At 40.2% G+C, this 26,282-nt stretch overlaps 1 long non-coding RNA gene across 1 annotated transcript; it reads left to right on the plus strand.

Annotated features, from left to right (window-relative positions):
• Positions 1 to 1,542: 1,542 nt before the first annotated feature.
• On the plus strand, positions 1,543 to 25,320 carry LOC140905235 (uncharacterized). Its single transcript, XR_012156800.1, has 4 exons — positions 1,543 to 2,834; positions 6,158 to 6,303; positions 21,558 to 21,701; positions 25,271 to 25,320. It is a non-coding gene; the product is annotated as an uncharacterized lncRNA (long non-coding RNA).
• The last annotated feature ends 962 nt before the right edge of the window (positions 25,321 to 26,282 follow it).

The following is a 26,282-nucleotide window of genomic DNA, read 5'->3' on the forward strand; positions in this document are numbered from 1 at the left end:
AGCATCATGGTAGCTGGATACTATAGTAGTATAAATAATAATAATAATAAATACATGAAATCCATATTCAACTTTAAATTGATTAAGTTCTGCCCAGCTGAAGATATAAAATATTATTATCTGTAGCCAACATACCTGTTCAAACATGTAGAGAAATTTCTGTCATTAATAGTATTGATTGATAATTTTAAAAGCATTTTGTTTGTATTGTGTGTTTTCTGGTCAGATAGCACTAGCAGCACCTACAATAATCAAGGTATTATGTGGTATCCGTCTATTATGTGGTATCCGTCTATTTTAAAATTAATGTGGGGTTTAGGCTGCCCAAGCTGCAAATAATACATAGTGGATCTAATAAGTCTTCTATTGTTCTTGTAGCTTGGCCAGTTACGTAGTTTTAATGGCAATGGTAGAATAAGTATCACGGTTGTATTTTACTGGAAGCAATTTTCATCATGATGTATTTAAATCAAGTATCTAATGATGACATTTTGGAGAATAAGTTAGTTACATGGTATGATTTAAGACTGGCATGTTGATGACCGCATATCAATTAACATGTACATGTTTCAAATAAATCAATATAAAAGTTTTCCCTTTATTGATCTTTGAAATCCTGAAAATTATTCACCTAAATTCTTGATTCCCTTTTGACTGCTTCTGTAATTTTAAATATAACTTTAGTCAGCTGGAAAGTGTCTGTTAAAGGAGAATAGCTCAACTGAAACAAATTCCCCTTGCTTTTGTCTCCAAGTCAACTGCACTGTGAAAGGACATGCGATGTGCGTGCGCTGCCTGAGAGGTTTGCAGAAGAAGAAAAGGTGCAATCTGACGGGTAACTAACAACTTCTTCATAGTAGAGCAAATATTCCGAATGGGAAAAGGCTGTTGGTTGAGAAACAACAAGTAAAACAAGACTTCAGGTTAAAAAAAAAAAGTATATTAATTTTTCATGTGAATTGTCCTCATAACCTCCTTAAGAGCTGCTATTAGAAGGTGAATTCTGCTGCATGAAGAAACTAATGGTTACTCAGGTGTATGAAATGATATTCAATGGCAGTATGTGTGAGAAGAGGAAAAAACACCTCTCCCTTTAATCGGTGATGATATTAATTATATTTCTGGTATTAAGAGTAATATTTCAATATAGTAAGGGACATTTTCTAATAATTTACAATCTAATGTTTATGCTGATTTGTGCTCAAAAACAAAGTTTATTTATGTATTTATTTTGTGCATTGAGTTTGAAAGCTTTGACCATATGCTGCATATTAAAAATCAAATTAGGGATATGTTCCTGTTTTCAATTGTATTAAGTGTTGCCATGCATCTTACCCTTATAACTAAATATTGGTAGATAATGCCAGCTTTCAGAAAAGTTCCCAAATTGCAATCAGGTTCTGAAAAAAATAGGCCACAAAAACTTGCTGTATTCAGTCTTTGTTTTCATTGTGTTGTTTTCTTATGGACCACATTTTCAAAGACACAAACTAATTTATGAAAAATTATGCACGTCTACATGTGTGCATATAATTACAACAGACGCTTTTGGTTATAGGCCTGATCCCAGGACCACTGAAGTCAACGGAAAGCCTCCCATTCATTTCAGTGGGCTTTGGATCAGGCCCTATCTGCATACACAAAATACTGCAGATTATTATTATTAATGATTTGTATTACCATGGAGCCTACATTAATACTTGCATGTATAAACGGATGTTTAAGCATCTAATTTCTCACTTACATGCACACATTTGTGGGCACAGTGGCTAGGCAAATTAGGCCTGTAGTTTTGTGCAAGGACCAGGGCTCCTGGGGATTTGCTAACTGGACCTTTTCAATAATTTGGTGCTATATTTGTAAAAAAATTGTATTTAAGTTCCCCAGTTGGTCCTCATAAATTGAAACTGTTGGTGTGGCTTGGGCAGGAGAATAACTTGGGACCATGCTGAGTTTTCCGATTTGATTAAATCAAAAAAAGCCTATTTTAAAGGAGCAATTGCAAAATTTACATTTAAGAAATAATGCTCCTGAACTGTATTCTGTTCATCCCATTTTGACATCAAGGACCCTTTTTTCCCCCTCTCAAAATACAGGGATAAGGAAAAGACTATACAGATTGAACTATAGGGAAAAAAATTAGTACTACTGCTGTCACCTGCTTACTCTACAGATTAGGTTTGGTGCATCCTGAACAGGCCTCTGAAAACTTGAGTGTTCTGTGGTCCAGTATGCAAATTTGTTTTTGTGGCAAATTTTAATACCTGAATGTAATGTGCCATAAAGTACAACTGGAAATGGCCAAAGGATCAGACCCTGATTTCATTTACATTGATCTAAAGCCACTGATTTCAGTGGAGTCACTCCAAATTAACAATGCTGTAACTGAGATGAGAATCTGCACTACATGCTATTTTCTTCTTTATACACACATGTAATTTCAGGTTTAATTAATTAGTGTTGCATAATGTATTAAAAGGAACATATGCCATGTCAGTGTTTTAATCCACTGACCCAAATCAGGGGTGCTGAAAGAAGACTCATTCAGAACGAGTCTTCTTTATGCAATCTCATTCGAAATATGACTTTGGGTTTTTTAGTTTTCCAGAAGTGGTGGCTGAATGGGGAGAGAGGTGGAGAAGAAAAGTGACCAAAAGTCATTTACAGTTTGCCTCAGTTTAGCTAACTGTGCATATAGTTCCTAATGGACACCTGACAACACCTCCATGAAATATCTTCATTGTCTAAGCAGAGCAGCAGGCCAATCAATCAGTGCCCAAGATGATTTACTTACACTCGTGTCCCTATAGGTGTTTCTCAAGAGTAGGAATGAGGTATGTTGGCCAGCCAAACCTATTGCTTATGTTGTACGTGTTCTATGGATAAATAGAGCATTTCAGTTTGCTGTGCTGTTAATTCTTTCATCTATTGAAGAATACTATTTTTAAACAGCCCTTTGATATAGATGTTGACTTAATCTAAGCATTTAGTCAAGTTCCAGACACAAAAATAAATTACAAAAGAACAAGTTTGCTTATAAAACAACTTATAAATCACTCTCTAGTTAGTTTAGATTAGAAAACCTCCAGTAACTGAATTAGAGAGCATACGAAAATGTCTGCTGCTGTTACTGTTCTGTCCAGAGTCATCAGAGAACTGCCAGTGAAACACCTCCTGAAGAATAGTATGTGATCAGTGCAGAATGCTAACAGGAGAATACCAATGATATTAAACACCACCACGGGCCAACAGTCCATCCCTCATCCTCTACTTAATGAATGAGCTGTGAAAAGCTATTGTACAACTTACAAGAATTGAAAAGAGGAGCCACTTTCATTCAATTTTTCCTCCTTTTCTAAATGCACTGTAAATCTGACTACTGAACAATCAAATCAGTAGAACATACCAGAGGAACCAGCATGACATTCATTTATTGCACTGATGTGAACAAAAGCATTAGTTTGTTTTTCTCAGCAGATTATTTATTTTTGGAGAATAATTCATTTTAATTATGGGTGCACTATAGTAGTGACTAAAGGAATGGAGAAAGTATAATGAAGTACCATAAACAAAGTCATGAGTAGGGCTGGTTGAAAATTTTCCATCAAACTGTTTTCACTAGAAAATTCGGTTTTCAATCAAATGCATTTTTTCATTAAACATGTCTGCTTTCTATGGAAAATTTCAATATGTTGTCAAAAAACAAGATGCTTGAAAATTGAAATATTTGAATTCAGATACATTGTGCATGGTGCCTTATGAGAATTATAGGTCAGTGTCATCATGTCCCCATTTTCCCTGATGAGTAGGGCTCCCCAATCAGTCTGGATCTTCCACAATGCACTAGAGCAAGGCTCTAGAACTTCCTCCTCTCATTATGAGGGGAGACCATGGTTCATCATTGGAGATGTATTCCGACCTGGAAACCGGCCTATAGAGGAAATAGGAACATGAGGCATCCAAACTACAAACTCATCAGGCATTTTCTAACTGAAATATTTTGTTTTTTGCCAAAACATTTCAGTTTCTGATATTTTGTCAAAAACTTACAATTTTCCATGGAGATAAAAGGATATTTTCTGACCAGCTCTAATATGAAATTTATTTTTGTCAGACATCTCTAACTAGTACTCCTCCTTTCCTTCCTAGCCATCAAGAAAGTAAATAAAAAATAGATTGGATTATAACAAATCTCACATGTCCACCAAGAATGTCATTTCTGTCCTTACTGGCATTTAGTAAATACTGAAAGCAGGTCAACATAAATGATCTTATTGTAACTATTATTGTTTTCTGACAAGAGACACAGAAGAAATAATTCAATATAAATAGGTCTGGATGAAAATACGTCTGCTCTTCGATGAAAGATTAGGTTTCTGAGTAAACTATTTTTGGGGGGAAAAGTGTCTTTCTTGCAGAAGATTTCACATTTGCTTAAAAAAAATGAAGCGAGCAAAAAATTTTGGTTTTTGACAAAAAGTCAGAATTTTCTCCAGAGGAAAACACATTTTCCAAACAACTCGAAATATAAACTCTTGTAAATAAAAATGAACAGCCATTTTACATGAGAACTGAAGAATCATGTCTTCCTTTCTTTCTTTCTAACCCACTGCAAGTTGCACTACCGAAAACTTAATTAGTTTATTTGATTAACTTTAACTGAAATTAATCGGACTATTTTACATTTAAAGCAGTAGAACATGTCTCATACCTTAATTATGTAACCCTTCTGCCTGTCAGAGTTGGCAGCAACAAGGGCCGGGTTCAGTATCTAGGGGTTCCATTCCAATAACACAGTGCAAAACCGGCTCAAGCCCCCACCCAATGACCTGGGACAAATATATACCACCCCCGCTGGGCGCCTCCAAGGGGCAATACTTCCCCTCTCGCAAGCACAGAGTCTGAGTGTAGCAAAGCCTTTTAATAACAGAGAGAAACAATGTGGCATTATGTTGGGAAAACACCACCAACAGGATTCATAACACAACCCATGAGCAAAAAACCCACCCCAAGCAAATCGGGGCATGTCCTTTCCCTTTGGTTCTTGAGTCCAGCAACCCAAAAAGTCCAACACCCCAAGAGTCTCTGTCCCTGGTCAGGGCAGCCCCAGAGTTCAAAAGTTTATCTGTAGAGTTTTACCTCCCAACCTGGGTGGAGATGGGGTGGGGGGGTTAAGGGGCACCTTACGTGGTCCAAAGCTGATTGCCCCACCTCTCCATGGGGCTCCGCTCCACCAACCGTTCCACAAATGGCTCCGCTCTGCCAACCGCCCCCAGGAGTTGCTCCAGGCATCCCACAAACTGCTCCACTCCACCAGCAGCTCTGCCAGCCATCCCATGAGCCGCTCCAGCCGTCCCACAAACTGCTCTGCAATATATCTTCAGGCTCCCCATACTTAACACAACATTCAGTGATTTCAGCTTGTAGTAGGGGAGCCTCAGTACTGGTGCACCATTGGCCCAAAATTAATTCAGTTCAGCAGCCTGCAAGTAGATTCCTAATGGAATCAAAATTAGCTCTGATATTCCACAGGGGAGAGAGAAGGAAGTGCAATTAGCATATAAGACCCTCACCATAGGGCCCATACCACCAGGTATTAATATCTATCCCCAGCCTCTTTCCATTCACTGAATTTTGGAACCCATGACCTTTGCCTAGCGAGTGCTGCTTAGTTGATGGTGAATCCCTCCATCATAACAAAAGACCAAGTACAGTTCCACTGTCCTTGATTCACAAAATCAGGATAATAACAGTTTATTCCAGCCCCAATAACAGAGAAACTGGGGCCTATTCTGACCCAAAGTGACCATCTAGGCAGGATGGGTGTGCCTATTCAAATGAGATCAGCCCCTGAAGTTCTTTTCCACAACCCACCATGACTCGCCACCAGATGTCAGGGTAGAGCTCATCCTGACTCTGCTTACAATTAATTCCAGTGCTAGAACAGAATTGCCACAGATCTACAATCTTTCATATCATACAGAAAGTCTGCTCTTCCCTCACTGAGAAAGTCTTTGTGTCTGCTGATGAACTTGGAAAAATATCAAGATATGCATATAAAATACTTAAGTAACTGCGGGCCTTACTTCTCTAATATATTTTATTCCTACTCTCTCCATATTGTTCAGTTTTCTCACTTGTGTTGTCTGCAATTTAGACCCTGATCCTGCAATAAGCTCAGTACAGGCAGGTCCAGGTGTGTCTATACAGAGTCTCATTAAAGTCAAGGAGTCTCTTTGGAGGACTGAAGATGATGGAAAGCCTCCCATTGACTTCTGGTCAGGTTGGGCCCAATCAGATTAGGTAAGCACTATGTAATGTATGCATTCATGATAAGCAGGTATTTTAATACCTGGAATGTGAGTATAAAAATCCACATAACCATTTGGTGTGCAAGTTACATCTGCCCTTTTGTGTTGTTGTCTAGTGCTTTGTGTTGGGCTGATTGTGTCTCTCCCCATTTATGAGTCTTTATTTTAGTCTTGCTGTGTTTTGAAATTGAGAATCTCTCAGTGCTATTTACACACAGAAGTAAAAGCCCATGTAGTGCCCTGAATATGTGAGTAAGGGTTTCAGGATTAATCCCATGCTTTCCACAGCAAAAGTAACATACAAGCAAACCCAATTGTACAGAAACACTTTGAATAACAATGCTAGGGATAGTGCTTTCAATTTTTAAATAGTCTGGGATTTTTTTCTGTGATAGATCTATTCTTTTTGATGTTAGCTACATATATCGCTTTGCCTCCCAGGTGAGCTGGTAAAGTTTGAGTACGTGTTGGTTGTATCTCTATTGAAAAGCTGCTTATAGTTCATCCAAGTTATTTTTGCTACACTAATTTATCCCTCCACAAATTATCCCTTGTTAGGGGGAAGAGGGGGAAAAACACAGCTAGTGAGGAACATTTTCCACTGGTCTTGCCAAACCTGTTAGGGAACGTTCCACTTATTCTTCCAAAGCTAATGTTTACCTTTTCTAATACTCCTGACTCTTTTCCTCTGAAGACCTAATATTTTAAAAGTTTTACTTATCACGTTAAAAGTATTCCTATGCCTGTTTGTGTTATGTATTCATCGCTTGCTCTGATTTCTAGGTTAAATACGAAAAGGCGAGAAATCATTTGAAAACATAATGATAAGAATGAAATGCTTGCCAATCTCTTTTAGCATGTGCCTGCCTTATGCACTCTACCTTATTATAGGATACGTATGGAAAAAAAATACATATTCATGGAAATATATTGCTATTTTTTAATTGTGACCTTTGCTTCATGAACAAAGATTTTACTTTATTCAGTAACTATATTCTCCAAATCCTAGTTTTAAAATTATTAAAGGAAAATGAAGTGCAGTGTTTGGGATTTTTGCATAGTCAATGTTACTTTTGCAGGCCATTAGCACATAGTGGAAACTATTTTGGGTAGAAAAAATAAACATAACCCAAGTTATTTAATTTCAAAGTGGTTATTGTGCACACACAATCTCTCATTCTCAATATAATATTCACATGCATTTTTGATATATGATTGACTTTCCATGCACAGGCATTCAGCAGGAAAGCATATCATAGAATATCAGGGTTGGAAGGGACCTCAGGAGGTCATCTAGTCCAACCCTCTGCTCAAAGCAGGACCAATCCCCAATTTTTGCCCCAGATCCCAAATAGCCCCCTCAAGGATTGAACTCGCAACCCTGGGTTTAGCAGGCCAATGCTCAAACCACTGAGCTATCCCTCCCCCCAAATCTCCCTCTCCCTCTGCAAAAGAAAGATCCTATTGCAAAGTAATCTAATCTTAAATATTAGAAAACAGAATTGACCTCTAAAGACCCACTATGGTCTAATGAGTAAAAAATTTCCGTTTAAAAATAAAATCCTATTTTGTATACCTGTATATACCTCAAACTGCTCTGTGCAATCTCTCTGTACAACTATACTGTTTGATAGACAAAATAAGTAAACAATTTATTTAAAAATCCATAAATGAAGATATATATGATAGCCTATTATACTTCCAATATTTCTTATAAACTATTATAAAACTATGCATTGAAAAGAAAAAAATTAAACATGAAATTTATATATGAGAATACCTTAGTATTATAAACCTTGTAACAAGTAAAGGTTGGAAATTCAGAGTTAAGTCTCAGACTGTTCCATAACTCATGCTATTCGGATCCAATAGAGTACAATATCGGGGGTAGCTGTGTTAGTCTGTATCCACAAAAACAACAAGGAGTCCAGTGGCACCTTAAAGACTGACAGATTTATTTGGGCATAAGCTTTCGTGGGTAAAAAAACACTTCTTCAGATGAATGGAGTGAAAATTACAGATGCAAGCATTATGTATTGACACATGAAGAGAAGGGAGTTACCTCACAAGTGGAGAACCAGTGTTGACAGGGCCAATTCGGTCAGGGTGGATGTACTCCACTCCCAATAATAGATGAGGATGGGTCAATTTCAGAAGAGGCAAAGCTGCTTTTGTAATGAGACAGCCACTCCCAGTCCCTATTCAAGCCCAAATTAATGGCGTTAAATTTGCAAATAAATTTTAGTTCTGCTGTTTCTCTTTGAAGTCTGTTTCTGAAGTTTTTTTTGTTCAAGTATAGCTACTTTTAAATCTGTTATGGAATGTCCAGGAAGATTGAAGTGTTCTCCTACTGGCTTTTGTGTGTTACCATTCCTGATGTCCAATTTGTGTCCATTTATTCTTTTACGTAGGGACTGTCCAGTTTGGCCAATGTACATGGCAGAGGGGCACTGCTGGCACATGTTGGCATATATTACATTAATAGACATGCAGGTGAATGAGCCTCCGATAGTGTGGCTGATATGGTTGGGTCCTCTGATGGTATCACTAGAGTAGATATGGGGACAGAGTAGGCAATGAGGTTTGCTACAGGGATTGGTTCCTGGGTTAGGGTTTCTGTGGTGTGGTATGTAGTTGCTGGTGAGTATTTGTTTCAGGTTGTGGAGCTGTCTGTAAGCGAGGACTGGCCTGCCTCCCAAGGTCTGTGAGAGTGAGGGATCATTTTCCAGGATAGGTTGTAGATCATTGATAATGTGCTGGAGAGGTTTTAGCTGGGGGCTGTATGTGATGGCCATTCTTAAAACTACAATAGCCACCTGGGGAAGTGAGGAAACAGATTGACAGAGTGAGACAGGTACGCAGAAATCACCTACTACAGGACAGGCCCAACAAGGAAAATAACAGAACACCACTGGCCATCACGTACAGCCCCCAGCTAAAACCTCTCCAGCACATTATCGACGATCTACAACTTATCCTGGAAAATGATCCCTCACTCTCACAAATCTTGGGAATTGGCCCTGTCAGCACTGGTTCTCCACTTGTGAGGTAACTCCCTTCTCTTCATGTGTCATTATATAATGCCTGCATCTGTAATTTTCACTCCATGCATCTGGAGAAGTGTTTTTATACCCATGAAAGCTTATGCCCACATAAATCTGTTAGTCTTTAAGGTGCCACTGGACTCCTTGTTGTTTTTATAGAGTACAATAAAATTTCTAAAGTGCCCTTTGTGCTAATACCTTGGCAGGGGTGGCAGGTTTGTATAATTTTTGGTGGTGCCCAGAATCCACCCCTGGCTGGGGCTGGGGGTTTGGGGTGTTAGAGAGGCTCAGGGTTGGGGCAGAGGGTTAGGTGCAGGGGGGATGAGGGGTCTGGCTGGGACTGGGGATAAGGTGTTTGGGGTGTTGGAAGGGCTCAGGGCTAGGGTAGAGGGTTAAGGCTGCAGTGGGGGGAGGGTGAAAGCTCTGGCTGGGAGTGTGGGCTCTGGGGTGGGGCAGGGTGTTGCCAAGAAGGCCAATGGCATTTGGGGATGTATAAGTAGGGGCATTGCCAGCAGATGGAGGGACGTGATTGTTCCTCTCTATTCGACACTGGTGAGGCCTCATCTGGAGTACTGTGTCCAGTTTTGGGCCCCACACTACAAGACGGATGTGAAAAAATTGGAAAGAGTCCAGCGGAGGGCAACAAAAATGATTAGGGGACTGGAACACATGAGTTATGAGGAGAGGCTGAGAGAACTGGGGATGTTTAGTCTACGGAAGAGAAGAATGAGGTGGGATTTGATAGCTGCTTTCAACTACCTGAAAGGGGGTTCCAAAGAGGATGGATCTAGACTGTTCTCAGTGGTAGCAGATGACAGAAAAAGGAGTAATGGTCTCAAGTTGCAGTGGGGGAGATTTAGGTTGGATATTAGGAAAAACTTTTTCACTAGGAGGGTGGTGAAACACTGGAATGCGTTACCTAGGGAGGTGGTGGAATCTCCTTCCTTAGAAGTTTTTAAGGTCAGGCTTGACAAACCCCTGGCTGGGATGATTTAATTGGGGATCGGTCCTGCTTTGAGCAGGGGGTTGGACTAGATGACCTCCTGAGGTCCCTTTCAACCCTGATATTCTATGATTCTATGAGGGCTGGGGATGAGTTTGGGGTGCAGGCAGGCTGCTCCGGGACAGAGGCCAGAGAGGAGGACTCCCCCCAGCCCTTTCCCTGCCAGAAGCAGCGAGCTCTGCGGGAGGAGCCCCCCTTACCCGCCCCCCGAGCAGCTCACTCACCCCCACCACTGTCCCTGCATGTGCTCCTAGGGCCCCTCTCAGGTCCAGGAATCTCCCTCGCCTCCCCTGTGGTGGGTGCCAGGGGGTGCTGCGTGTGCCTCCTCCTCTGCTGTTGCCCCTGACTGTAGCCTCACTGGGGCTGAGGGATGGGGCTGCCTCCTTGCCCAGCATGGGGCAGGAGTGGTGACTGCGGGTGTGGGGGGGCCCTGTGCTGGTGGAGCATCCCGCCAGAAAAGGGAAGGGTCTGAGGTGGAAGGGCAAGCTCAGTCAGTCTGTCCTGACAGGGAAGATGCGGGGTGCTAGGACCATGCGGCAGCAGTTGTTGCAGGGAGGCAGCATGGAGCTGGTCGGAAGAGGCAGCCAGGGACGGAAGAGACAGAGGCAGGGACCCTCTGCTCCGGGGTATGGGGAGGTGCGTGGGGGCAGCAAGCGGGGGCCGGGGGACACTTGTGGGGGGAGGGGTGGCAGGTGGGCCGGGGGGGCACACCTGGCCCCAAATATTGGTGGAGATGGGCCCCTGGGCTCTAAATATTACTGGTGCCAAGGCACCATGTGGAGATATAACTCGCCGCCCCTGTACCTCAGAGCACTTTACAGTGGATAAAGTTAAAATTAGCAACATAGCACTCAATTTCCTAAAGACATTTTAGAAAAACTAAGTAAAATCAATGCCTTAAATCATAGAATCATAGAATCATAGAATATCAGGGTTGGAAGGGACCTCAGGAGATCATCTAGTCCAACCCCCTGCTCAAAGCAGGACCAATCCCCAATTTTTGCCCCAGATCCTTAAATGGCCCCCTCAAGGAAATGTTTGAATTTAAAATCCTAATGACTGGAACTCTCTTTATTTCAACTGGCAATGTGTTCCAAATCTAGTGAACAAAATGGCTGAAGGCTTTATGGATTTATATCATCAGAAAAATGATAGTTTTATCAGTTACAAAATTCAGGGTGCATACGGATACCAACAGAGAGCAGATCTGTTAAGTAGGGAAAGCCATGCAATGCCCTGTATGTCAAATAATAAAGTAAGACTGTTTGCATTTCTATAACATGTTCCATATAAGGATGTCAAAGTGCTCACTGTATTAGTTCCGAGGGAACAAAACAAAGCATTTACTAATTTGCAGTAATGTGCTGAGAAGAGAAATTTTGTGTATGTACTCAGTGCAACCTTTTGCTAAACCATCCGCCAGTTAGATATGGTAAGGAATGGCTTGTATAGCATGGCTGTGTGCTAGCTAGGCTTGTTGTAAGTGCTTATGATAACCTCCTTCCCTTGCTATCTCGCCTGTGGGGCCCAGTCTGGTAGTCTTTCTCAAAGGCTGCCTTAGAGCATGTCTACTGGACCAGATTCCACACAGAACACAGCCAGAGAAGGAAGAGGTGGTGCCCCCTTTGTAACTTTAGCCCAGCGGGTAGAGCCATCGTCGGCTATCCCTCGATACGAGGATGATGTCTACCAGGAGGAAAAAAGTCATTGATGGACTTAAGATAGCTGAGGAGTCCAATCTGTGCTCTAGGTTTTTCCACATATATAACAGATGGTTGCTTAGAGAGAACACAACTGATGGACGGGATGCTGTACACTTTCCTTCCTCCTCTGCCATTTATCAGCCTCTTGAGCAAGACGATTCACTTCAAAATGGGCTGATGCTTGATGTATGATGCAACACCATTACAGTCTATTGCCAGCCAATTCTTCCCAATTCATGGGGTCAATGAATGTACATTTTTAAGATGTACTTTCAGGGTGTCCTTGTAGTATTTCCTCTGCCCTCCATGAGTCCTCTTACCATGACTAAGTTGAGAAAAGAGGACTTGCTTTGGAAGACAAGTATCAACCATCCACACACAATGGCCAGCCCAGCGAAGTTAATGTTTCATAATCTTCAACTCAACACTGGTGATGTTAGCTGCAGAGAGAATGTTGACCTTGGTGCGATGGTTTTCCCATCTGATACAGAGAATCTTCCTAAGGTAGCGCTGTTGGTATCACCCCAGACACTTAAGGTGGCTTTGGTATGTCACCCATGTCTCACACCATAAAGAAGAGTGGGGATGACTACTGCATTGTAGACCAGAATCTTCGTTTCCATCTGCAGATCTCTGTCAATAAAGACATGATGGAGCAACTTTCCAAAGAATGCACTGGCACAATGGATCCTATGTTCAATCTCCACATCAAGATTGGCTGTCTGGGAGAGGTGGCTACCAAGGTAAGGGAAATGCTCAGTGTTTTCCAGGAGTTCACCACTGATGACAATTTGTGGGAGAAGGGGGCAACTTGTGCTGGGGCATGCTGGTGAAGCATCTTAGTCTTCCCAATGTTGAGGGAAAGTCCCAGGCTATGATAGGCATCTTCTAATGTGGATTGCAAATCAGCCTCGGTGTGTGTGAGGACAGCACAGTCATCCACATACTGAAGGTTGGTAATAACAGTCCTGGTGACCTTAGTTTTAGAATGAAGACACCACAGGTTGAAGAGCTGGCCATCCATGTGATACTCAATCCCAATTCCAGAAGAAAGGTGGTCATGAATAAGAATCAAGATCATGGCAGGATGGATGGAAAAAAGGGTTGGGGGAATAACACAGCCCGGTTTGAAACACCAGTATAGAGGGTGAGTGGGTCCAGCTCCAACCCACTACAAAAGATGGTGGTGGTCATCCCACCATGAAGTAGCCTGAGAACGCAAATGAACTTCAATGGACAACCAAACCTAGACATCACAATTCCATAATGCTTCATGACTGATGGAATCAAAGGCCTTAGTTAGGTCAATAAATGCCATAAACAATGGCTGGTGGTGTTCTCTACACGTCTCTTGGATCTGTTGTGCAACAAAAGACTTGTCAGTGGTTCCCCAAGATAGACTCTGAAATCATGTTGGGATTCCAGAAGGACATCTTTGGCAAGAGGGAAGAGATGCTTCAAAAGGATACAAGAGAGGATCTTCCTGGCAATGGAGAGGAGTGCAACGCCTTGGTTCCCTTTCTTAAAAATGATCACAACAAATATTGGCATTCTTTAGGTTGGACGGTTAGAGCACTCCTCCAGGAGGCAGGAGATCCAGATCCAATTCCCCCCTTCTGCCAGATACGGAGCAGGGATTGGAACCTACATCTCCAACCTCTCAGAAGAGTGCCCTGGCCACTGGGCTTTGGAATACTCAGGGGTAGGGTTCTTTCAATCTCTTCTGTTGAAGATGTTGCACTTTGTATAAATAATTAAATAGTTATTAGCCCAGAGAAAATATTAGAATGATTAAGTTATGAAGAGTTAGAATGACAGAGAAAGAGTGTCCAGTAGTTAGGATACTCTCTTTGGATGTGGGACACCCAAGTTCAAGTCCTCATTCCACTATTTAGAAAGTGAAATTGACAAGAATATTCCAGGTGGTAAGCTGAGCAAGTTGAAAAAAATTCATTCTGGTTTGCCTAAACCAGATTTTCTGGAAATACTGTCTCACAAAAGAGTTTGCTTTTCAACAATTGGAATGAATTTTTTTTTTTTTAAAAGTGAATTTTTCATGCTAAAGGATTTCTATTTCTGGTCAGCTTTATTAAGGACTATTGAGGCATTTTACAAGTGGATACTGAAGGAAATATCTGTCTTCTGCTAGCCAAGCTTCCATCTCCAAGATATTTTAAATATTTTTATATTGAGTTAGATAAAACAAAAGTTAGCGTGTAAGTTTCTGCTACATCTAGCAGAAACAAACATATCAGTTTAACAAGGAAATAAACATGGACATTCAAAAATATTGAATTCAACCAGGGATTCCAAGGCTTGTTTTAAGTTTATGGGCTTTTTCTTATTCTGTACAGCAGTACTATATTGACTTTACCCTGCAAGCCCTCTGTAACCCATTCTGCATGATGAGTGTTTTAGATGATTGTCAGTGTCAGGTTATGCGGTTTGGGGCACACAAGGAGAGGATATTTAGAACTTTCTGCATGATGCTGACTACTCATTGAAACACAGAACTCAGAACTGAAAAAATACTAATAGGACACCCAGTTCAGGACCCTGCTAAATGCAGAATTGTCCCTTGTAGGTTTGAGCCGATATCCATTGAAGTGAATGGGAGTCAAATCAGACCCTGTCAATGTTCCTTCCCCACTCTGAACTCTTGGATACAGACGTGGGGACCCGCATGAAAGACCCCCTAAGCTTATTTCTACCAGCTTAGGTTAAAAACTTCCCCAAGGCACAAAATCTTTGCCCTTGGACTAGGGTATGCTGCCACCACCAAGCGCTTTAACAAAGATCTAGGGAAAAGGACCACTTGGAGTTCCTCTTCCCCCAGCAATCCCTCCAAGCCCTTACACCCCCTTTCCTGGGGAGGCTTGAGAATAAAGAAGTTGAGCACAGACCAGCTTGGGTTTCTTAGGACCCTAAAAATCCAATCAGATTCTTAAAAAACAGAACTTTATTAGAAGAACAAAACAAAGATAAAAGAAAACACTCTGTAAGATTAGAATGGAAGATAATCTCACAGGCAGTCAGATTCAAAACATAGAGAATCCCTCTAGTTACAAAAAGACACAAACACAGGAATACTCATTCCCTCCAGCACAGCGAATTTACAAGCCAAAACAAAGAAAACCTAACACATTTTCTAGCTAGATTACTTACTAACTTTACAGGAGTTGGAGGACTTGCATCCTTGATCTGTTCCAGCAAAGGTAGCACACAGACAGACAAAAGCCTTTTTTCCCCCCCTCCAGATTTGAAAGTATCTTGTCCCCCTCATTGGTCATTTTGGGTCAGGTGCCAGTGAGGTTACCTTAGCTTCTTAGCCCTTTACAGGTGAAAGGATTTTGCCTCTGGCCAGGAGGGATTTTATAGCACTGTATACAGAAAGGTGGTTACCCTTCCCTTTACACTTATAACAGACCCTATATTCTAATATTTTGTACAGTCTAGTTTTAAATGTGTCCCAGACAATGGCTTATAGCTTATATATTTTGCTGTTCAGAAGGTTTTTCTGATAGGTAAGCTATTCTATCTTTCTTTCTTAGACCTAAGGCCCCCTCTAAATAATTCCCTCTCATTTTTGGTGTTTATTTGTAGATTGTCATCCTGTCCCTCTTTAGTTGTCCTTTATGGAAATTGCTCATACAACAGTCATCATGGGGAACATTTGTAGCTTGTCCCTACACTTAGAATAGGCAATAGTACGCTACTCCCAGCTGTTGTGCTGACTGATAATGGGCTTGCACAAATAATGGTCTTGATTCAGGAGAGCACTTAAGTATGTGCATAATTTCCATTAATTCAATGGGACTTAAGCACATGTCCTGAATCAGGGCCAAAGAGGAAAACAAAGGAAAATTCCTAAAGTTAGAAATGTAATAAACATTAAACAGTGTTGCAAATATATCCATCTCTATATATCTATCTATACTGGGAGATAAAATTTATTTTCAAGCTTTTTAAGAGCATTGTAAGGAATCATCATCAAACATGCATAGTCTACTGGGGACCATTGTGTCTGCCAGAGTGATCGCAGTTGATGGCATGGCACCTGGCATTGTGTATTCAAGGTTTCCCAGATCTGGCTCAATCCTGTGAATACCCAAATCTCTGAGGTGACCCTGCAGGCAGTCCCACATAGGGTCAGTGCATGCTCCCATTTGAGTGTCGATGGAGAGTTTGAGAGCATGCCGTGCTGGGGTGGGTTTTGTCCCTCTAGGCGATATGGCCAAAGAGCATGCAATGCCACATTTGAATATTCTATATTGCAAGAAATGAAGAGTTTTACAAAATATACCCAGAAAACTATGATGTACTTTGCAGTTTCCTTTTAAGTGATGATAATAGCTACCGGAAGAATAAAATAGTATATTGCTTGTAGACATTTACTGAACTATTCATTTGGCTATAGGCAAATACCATACAGATCAATGCCAACTGACTGAAGTGTAGTGGGGCAAATTTTTTTTCAGTTCTTCTATAATAAATCTCTTTAAATTTTTGCCACAGTCAGTCATGTGCATCATATTATGTCAGTTTACATCACATGATTTTATGTAGCTTGCTGGTAACATCACTTGCATTATAGATTTAAAGAAATATCAGTTCTTTTCACATATGAGTAGAAGATGGTAATCACCTGACAAGATTTCTTCTGCTACCCATGAGAAGAAGCAGAGTATCAGATCTAATACTTTCCACCCCCGACAAATAACTTTCTGTAAATGCTTGTGCATGACAGAATTCTAGCAGATACTTGGTGTTTCACAGCTGCTGAAACTCTTATTGCTTAACTCTGATATCTGCATCTTATCGCTGTGCAAATTATTTAGCAACTGCCATATTATTTATAGGTATGAATTGCACAAATTAATCTAATAAATAATTCATTTTTTTGCTGTGAATTAACAGGCTGCCACAGTTAAAAATCTATTTCTGAAGCTGGTATCAATTGTTATGGTGTCTTGTACTTAATTTCCTCAAGCCAATTCATTTGAAAACTGTAAGTTACAATGAAAAGAGTGTGAGTTTTTCTTTTTTTTAACTTTACACACACAGTCTACAGGAACTTTTCAGGTTGCAAAAAATACCATCATGCTCTTTAAGGAGAATTCTGTCATTTACAGGCATTTACAGGAAGTAATTTGATGGGGGAAAACATTGGCTCTCATCCTAACAGTATGGCAGGCTGTCACTACTATGCCACAGGTTTGTAAACAAAAAACTAGCTTAGGTGAATAATGATCCATTTTTATAACTTGAACCAAAAAAAAATAGCTTTTTTTCCCCACCCACAGTAAGACATAAGAATGTCATTGCGGACCTAACAGAAAGACAGTCGCAAGTTTGTTTGCTAGTAGACTCCTAGGGAGCTGAACACAAAAATCCAATAAATAATTAGCTCTCCTGTGACAGGCTTCTGAATTACTGTGATACATTAATTGGACAAAATTAGCATGAATTAAGGCAAATAAGTATAACATGTAATTTATTACTTACTAAGCATGGTGCTGCAGTGGAAGCCTCAGATTTCCCTTAAGATTGCTTTAACAGCTATAATGCATTCCTTAATTTACTCTGTGGAAAATCAATTTTTTCAGAGTTCATTAAGCACCAATATGTTACAGTGCAACTCTCTAGAGCGTACAGCCACAATACATTATGCAAATTCATGGCAGCATGGTACCAATATGTAAATAGCAATAATACTATTGTCGGTTGCCTATTGATAACTACACTGGAAGCATAATAACTGAGACTTCTTAAAATCTGTTGGTTTGTTTCTGATATTAATCTGTAGTCCTATCAAATATCATTTCTTAGGAGACTTGTGGTTCTGGAGAGAGAGAGCTTTTCTTAATGGACCATTAATGTGAATGTTCTGAAGTTTCTGTTTGCAAAGAAATGGCATTTATGACTTTCCTGTACATTTATGAGCATCAACCTTTTCAGAACGAAAACTAAATAGTTCAGTGTACGTGCATAGTTGGACATGGCTGTCTATGGATTATGGCGAAGCAGGTTAATACATGGACTTGTAAAGCATTCATAGTTTATAAGGCCTTATGCAGAAATCTAATAAGAATATTTTGCAAACAAAAAGGTAAAAAATACTAAGATAAATGGCATGACTTCCAACTAATCACATGTGAGTCACAAGAAACTGGCATTAAAAGAATGAAGTCTTCCAGACTATTTGATATTCACCTTATCATATGATGGACTCCAAAGCTATGCCTCTGGAGCTCTTCAGGAGATTGATGTCACCAGTGGAAGGATAATTTCAACATCGTTCTATGTCATAGAAATGAGGAGGAAGGTGGTGGTGGTGAAAGAAGATATCTGTGGAAAGGTATCTGTGGAAGATATCTGTGGAAAGGCCACAAGTCACCCTTCTACTTTTCTTTCTTTCATCAATTTGTTTTGAACAGTTTTAATTTTGATTAAAAATGAAGATCAAAATTAGTCAGTTTAAAGACCATATGGTATCATTCCATGGATCTGCAGGTGTATGGCACAATATATGCCTTAGAAAGCAGAGAACTATATTGAATTGAAAATATAAACATCAGAATAGTTGGTTTAAGTCCATAATTAGACCTTGGTCCTGTGAGTTACTGTGCTTAGGAAACCCCCTGTGCCTACACAGATCCCCATTATAGTTAATGGGTCAGAGGTCCAGCAGCATGCAGTCACCTGCAGAATTGGGGCCTTTGGGATTTTTTTTTTAATCATGGATGCTTTACTGCTTAGTTTTATTATAGTCAGGGCTATAGACTGGCAGGGCCAAGCAACTTGGGCAATCTCTTTTCAGCTGCAGAGGAAACAGCAGCTGAGCAACTGGCTAGCCCTACAGTTGATTGCAGCAACTGGTCCACCAAAGAATATCCTGTTACCTATTGGCTTGGTATTGGCATGATCAGAGTTACATACAGAGTTATGCAGAATTCTTCCGACAACCTAGCTCTGTCTACTCTGGGAGTTATGTCATCTTACCTACACCACTCAGGGCATATCCCTGAGATACATACCTGGGTCTACCTATATCTTTAGTGTAGACCAGACCTCGGAGTGTCTGAGCTAAGTACAAGTTGGGACAGACAGTTAAGCATAAGGGGTAACATATTGCAGAAAGAAAAGGAGTACTTGTGGCACCTTAGAGACTAACCAATTTATTTGAGCATGAGCTTTCGTGAGCTACAGCTCACTTCATCAGATGTTTACCGTGGAAACTGCAGCAGATTTTATATACACACAGAAATCATGAAACAATACCTCCTCCCACCCCACTGTCCTGCTGGTAATAGCTTATCTAAAGTGATCAACAGGTGGGCCATTTCCAGCACAAATCCAGGTTTTCTCACCCTCCACCCCCCCACACAAATTCACTCTCCTGCTGGTGCTAGCCCATCCAAAGTGACAACTCTTTACATAATCAAGTCGGGCTATTTCCTGCATAGATCAAGGTTTTCTCACATCCCCCCCACCCCCATACACACACAAACTCACTCTCCTGCTGGTAATAGCTCATCTAAACTGACCATTCTCCAGGTTTAAATCCAAGTTAAACCAGAACATCTGGGGGGGGGGGTAGGAAAAAGCAAGAGGAAACAGGCTACCTTGCATAATGACTTAGCCACTCCCAGTCTCTATTTAAGCCTAAATTAATAGTATCCAATTTGCAAATGAATTCCAATTCAGCAGTTTCTCGCTGGAGTCTGGATTTGAAGTTTTTTTGTTTTAAGATAGCGACCTTCATGTCTGTGATTGCGTGACCAGAGAGATTGAAGTGTTCTCCGACTGGTTTATGAATGTTATAATTCTTGACATCTGATTTGTGTCCATTTATTCTTTTACGTAGAGACTGTCCAGTTTGACCAATGTACATGGCAGAGGGGCATTGCTGGCACATGATGGCATAGATCACATTGGTGGATGTGCAGGTGAACGAGCCTCTGATAGTGTGGCTGATGTTATTAGGCCCTGTGATGGTGTCCCCTGAATAGATATGTGGGCACAATTGGCAACGGGCTTTGTTGCAAGGATAAGTTCCTGGGTTAGTGGTTCTGTTGTGTGGTATGTGGTTGTTGGTGAGTATTTGCTTCAGGTTGCGGGGCTGTCTGTAGGCAAGGACTGGCCTGTCTCCCAAGACTTGTGAGAGTGTTGGGTCATCCTTTAGGATAGGTTGTAGATCCTTAATAATGCGTTGGAGGGGTTTTAGTTGGGGGCTGAAGGTGACGGCTAGTGGCGTTCTGTTATTTTCTTTGTTAGGCCTGTCCTGTAGTACACAGGACAGGCCTAACAAAGAAAATAACAGAACGCCACTAGCCGTCACCTTCAGCCCCCAACTAAAACCCCTCCAACGCATTATTAAGGATCTACAACCTATCCTAAAGGATGACCCAACACTCTCACAAGTCTTGGGAGACAGGCCAGTCCTTGCCTACAGACAGCCCCGCAACCTGAAGCAAATACTCACCAACAACCACATACCACACAACAGAACCACTAACCCAGGAACTTATCCTTGCAACAAAGCCCGTTGCCAATTGTGCCCACATATCTATTCAGGGGACACCATCACAGGGCCTAATAACATCAGCCACACTATCAGAGGCTCGTTCACCTGCACATCCACCAATGTGATCTATGCCATCATGTGCCAGCAATGCCCCTCTGCCATGTACATTGGTCAAACTGGACAGTCTCTACGTAAAAGAATAAATGGACACAAATCAGATGTCAAGAATTATAACATTCATAAACCAGTCGGAGAACACTTCAATCTCTCTGGTCACGCAATCACAGACATGAAGGTCGCTATCTTAAAACAAAAAAACTTCAAATCCAGACTCCAGCGAGAAACTGCTGAATTGGAATTCATTTGCAAATTGGATACTATTAATTTAGGCTTAAATAGAGACTGGGAGTGGCTAAGTCATTATGCAAGGTAGCCTGTTTCCTCTTGCTTTTTCCTACCCCCCCCCCCCAGATGTTCTGGTTTAACTTGGATTTAAACCTGGAGAATGGTCAGTTTAGATGAGCTATTACCAGCAGGAGAGTGAGTTTGTGTGTGTATGGGGGTGGGGGGGATGTGAGAAAACCTTGATCTATGCAGGAAATAGCCCGACTTGATTATGTAAAGAGTTGTCACTTTGGATGGGCTAGCACCAGCAGGAGAGTGAATTTGTGTGGGGGGGTGGAGGGTGAGAAAACCTGGATTTGTGCTGGAAATGGCCCACCTGTTGATCACTTTAGATAAGCTATTACCAGCAGGACAGTGGGGTGGGAGGAGGTATTGTTTCATGATTTCTGTGTGTATATAAAGTCTGCTGCAGTTTCCACGGTAAACATCTGATGAAGTGAGCTGTAGCTCACGAAAGCTCATGCTCAAATAAATTGGTTAGTCTCTAAGGTGCCACAAGTACTCCTTTTCTTTTTGCGAATACAGACTAACACGGCTGTTCCTCTGAAACCTGTCATATTGCAGAAAGTAATTTGAAATGAACTCGCACAGAAAAATGATAGAAGACAAAAACACCGTACCCCCGCGGATAAACACTTCACAAAGTGAGCACTCCATATCTGATCATTCATTACTCGTCCTCAAACGAAACCTGCACACCTTCAAAAGGTAAGCCTGGGAACTTAAATTCATAACTCTGCTAGCCACTAAAAACCATGGACTTACCAGGGGCACTGGTTTCATGACTCATTATAACAAACTGTAACAAACACCTGCCTGCTGTCCTTTTAACCCTGATGCTAATCCTGCTTACCCTTTTCCATAACAATCTCACCCTCATTGCTCACTCCATTTCAAATGACCTCCTACAACATGTGATATCCCTTATGCTTAATTATCTGTCCCAACTTGTATTTAGCTCAGACACTCTTATGTCTTTCCCCAGACCTGAAAAAGAACTTTGTGTAGTTTGAAAGCTTGTACTTTCTACCAAAAGAAGTTGGTCTCAAGATATTACCTTGCCTACCTTGTCTCTCTCAAGTTCTGGGATCAACACAGCTACAACAACACTACAAAGGGGGAAAAAAAGTTTTAGTTCTGGACAGGCTTCTCAACATCAAATGGTGAAAAATCTTGAGAGTATTGGTGGTGGTGCAAAAAACCCGCAGTACAATCTTTAGTTTAAAAATACAATGGGTAGTGGTTGGATTTTCACTTGTTAGAAAACAAAACTGGTAAATACAAAGGAATTACATTTTTAAAATGAAAAATCTCTCATGGCAAAGCCAGTGCTTGTTTGAGATTAGTATGAAATACAGCATGAGCTTTCATGTTTCTGGAGCTCTGAGCGAGACCAGATTATAGTGCCCTATATGGGTCAGAGATGGAAGAGTTTAAATCTCAGAGTGCGTCTTTCACTTATGTGCCTCATACAACCACTTGCTTAAAGTCTCCCTGAGGCCTGCCCTGATTCAATACAGTATATTGTGGAGTATAGCCGTAACATTTGTGACATTTTATGATTGGCTCTGGAAGTTCATGGACTTAACACATTGTAGAGGTACAGCAGTAGTTCAGAAAATAATGTATGTCAAAGATTTTTACTGCTGCATTTAGGATGTGTAAAGCTGTGTAAAGCTTCCACGTTTTACCTGTGGTTTTAGAATTTATTACTGGTTTTAGAATTTATTCTTTAGACAAAGTAATATGTATTTCTCATTTTATTCTTCTGTTTACCTGTGTACTCTTGTACAGTAGTTAGTTAAGAAATTTTTACTGCATTCCTCTTGATTTTTTATCTTTAAAAATAATAATAGGAAGGAATTCATAGGTAACATACTACAGTTTACTGCGGTATAAAGAGTGAGGAAAATTTTAGGGGCCTAATTTGTAATCCTAGATTGCTAATAATTTAGAATGCAATAGAAGATTATTTATTAGCAGGTTTTGTCCAAAATACCATGTTTAACTACAGCATTTAAATGTAAAAATGGAGAACCAATGTTAATAACTTATATCTTTATTCTAATTACATAATGGTAAAATAATGTTTAACTCACTCTAAACTGCAATGAACTAATTAAGCTGTCTTTTTATTTATTATTTCACAATGTTTAAAATAATTATTGTATTTTAAAACTATATTTTCATGTTAATTTTCACAATTCTTAGAGGAATCCAAAATAACAGTGAAATTTATTTTGCTCATTAAGATGTTAGTGCTCATGACTACATAAACCAGAAATACATTGAAATATGTTGTTCTGGATAAATTTAGAATAATATTCAACATTTTCTGTCATTGTGCATAATATTGACGGCCTCAAGATCCCACAGTACAGCAGTTTCATAAACTAGCAATGTAATAGTCAATAAGCATCTCTAATCATTTATAATGAAACAAAACAATGCCAGCAATTCAAAATATTGTTTCAAATTAGTAAACACCAGAAGGATTTCTGACACTATAGACCATATATAAAATATATATTCCCTTCCATAAAACAACTACATAAACAACCCTGTATTTCATTGCTTTGGGGGGAAAAAGTCTAACTTTTACTTTGATGATAGAGTGTACTCAGGCATGCAGACACTTTCAAAGCTAACCCAAAAGCTGCTAAATAAATGCTTCAGGTGCCAAATTTTCCCTCCAGTTACACCCATAATTGGTTTGCACTGATGTAACAGAAAGCAGAATTGGCCCAATCAGTCAGTGTCCTAGTTGAGTTGGCTGTTATAGCTGCGTCCTAAAACAGAGGAAATGCAAGTTCATAAAAATACTCTTAAGGCCAGATTTGGTCAAGCACTTAAATGTGTGTTTAAGTTCCATTAAAGTCAATGGGAGCACGTACTAAAGAGCTTTGCTGAACTGGAGCTTAAGACTCAGTTGAAAGTCAATGGAAATTTGAATAAATATAGCATTAACACAGTCTGTCAACTGGGCATAACCCACACATCACATCATGAATGACTGTGATATCACTCCTCATGGAAAAATGATGCTAAGAACATGGGGGCTAGAAAGGAAAAGATAATAAAGAGTCCAAAAAACCCTGGGTAAATGATACGTACATGAATGCATGTACACTAGCTTAATATTGCCTAAGCTATTGCCATAAGTGTGAACCCAACTCCCATGGATTTGAGTGAGGAGTTTTATTAAGACTCTAGAAAGACATGAGTCCTTCTGGTTAATACCAAAATACTTGCTTTCATGTATTACACATTTGCCAGGGGTCTTTTTTTTTTCTACTTGAGTGTAGGTATTTACTAAATGGCTACAGTTATAGGAGTTTCAACAGAAGCATGCCAGAAATTTATTGAGTGCGCAACTTCATGTGGAAATCAAATGGCAAGTATGGGCTGAAACAACCCTTTTGTCTGTAGAAGGTCTGATTCTCTGCTTTGAGCTGGAATTTATACACATCATTATTTTACTGCTTTTTTTTAGCATTGAGAAAATGATGACAAATAAATTAACTTACCTTCTAAGCACACACAGCTCTTTTTGCCTTCCCTCATATTCTCTCCAAATGTAGCTGTTTCTTTCTGGTCTTTGTTGCCACTAAAAGTGTTGTACGTTTTTGGCCTGTGCATCCCTAAAGCAGTCCCACTCCTTGACCCAGTTTTGTAAGAGTATCAGCCATGTTAGTCTGTATCTGCAAAAAGAAAAGGAGTACTTGTGGCACATTAGAGACTAACAAATTTATTTGAGCATAAGCTTTCAGGAGCCACAGCTCACTTCATCGGATGCATGCAGTGGAAAATAAAGTGGGGAGATTTTATATACACAGAGAACATGAAACAATGGGTGTTACCATACAGACTGTAACAAGAGTGATCAGGTAAGGTGAGCTATTACCAGCAGGAGAACGGCGGCAGGAGGGGGGTTTGAACCTTTTGTAGTGATAATCAAGGTGGGCCATTTCCAGTAGTTGACAAGAACGTGTGAGGAACAGTAGGGGCGAAATAAATAAGGGGAAATAGTGTTACTTTGTGTAATGACACATCCTCTCCCAGTCTTTATTCAAGCCTAAATTAATTGTATCCAGTTTGCAAATTAATTCCCATTCAGCAGTCTCTCCTTGGAGTCTGTTTTTGAAGTTTTTTTGTTGAAGAATTGCCACTTTTAGGTCTGTAATCGAATTACCAAAGAGATTGAAGTGTTCTCCGACTGGTTTTTGAATGTTATAATTCTTGATGCCTGATTTGTGACCATTTATTCTTTTACGTAGAGACTCTCCAGTTTGACCAATGTACATGGAAGAGGGGCATTGCTGGCACATGATGGCATATATCACATTGGTAGATGTGCAGGTGAACGAGCCTCTGATAGTGTGGCTGATGTGATTAGGCCCTGTGATGATGTCCTCGGAATAGATATGTGGACACAGATGGCAATGGGCTTTGTTGCAAGGTTCCTGGGTTAGTGTTTTCGGTGTGTGGTTGCTGGTGAGTATTTGCTTCAGGTTGGGGGGCTAAAATGATGTATTAATACTGTGTTTATATTAAAATAGAAATGTTGTTGTGACACTGCACCCTATATTCTTCATAGAGATGATATTATGATATGATTATAACATATTTATGATATATTTTATGCAAGATAGGTCATGTAAGATATCACCAAAAAGGTTTCAGAGTAGCAGCCGTGTTAGTCTGTATTCACAAAAAGAAAAGGAGTACTTGTGGCACCTTAGAGACTAACCAATTTATTTGAGCATAAGCTTTCGTGAGCTACAGCTCACTTCATCGGATGTCTTCAGTGGAAAATACAGTGGGGAGATTTATATACACAGAGAACATGAAACAATGGGTGTTACAGTGGTTACAGGGATCCTATCTTTATTACTTGGTGTACTGTGCTGTATTGCTTTTATGACATAGCAGTCATTTGAATTTGACAACATCATGTCTAATCGCACTGATCATGAAGTTCGCCTTTATCTTTGTGTTTAAAAATTGTTTTTATTTTCTTTAAGAACTCCATCTAAACATATTCCCATAGAGCTGGTTAATTGAGATTAAAAAAACCTGGAGTTTTTGTGTGTAGGAGAGTTCCCATTTATGTATGGTGCTTTTAGAATGATAATCTTCTTATTCTGTGTGTTTTGTTTCAGAACAGTGCAATATCTGTCTGTCATTGTCTTTTTGAAGTACATGGCCAATCACATGAGCAAAATGAAAGGACCTTCTACCTAGTTTCTTATGTATTATATTGGTCATGTCATGCTGCCCTGCTGAGCT

The sequence above is a fragment of the Lepidochelys kempii genome, chromosome 1 (genome assembly GCF_965140265.1).
Source record: "Lepidochelys kempii isolate rLepKem1 chromosome 1, rLepKem1.hap2, whole genome shotgun sequence".
NCBI classification, from domain to species: Eukaryota; Metazoa; Chordata; order Testudines; family Cheloniidae; genus Lepidochelys; species Lepidochelys kempii.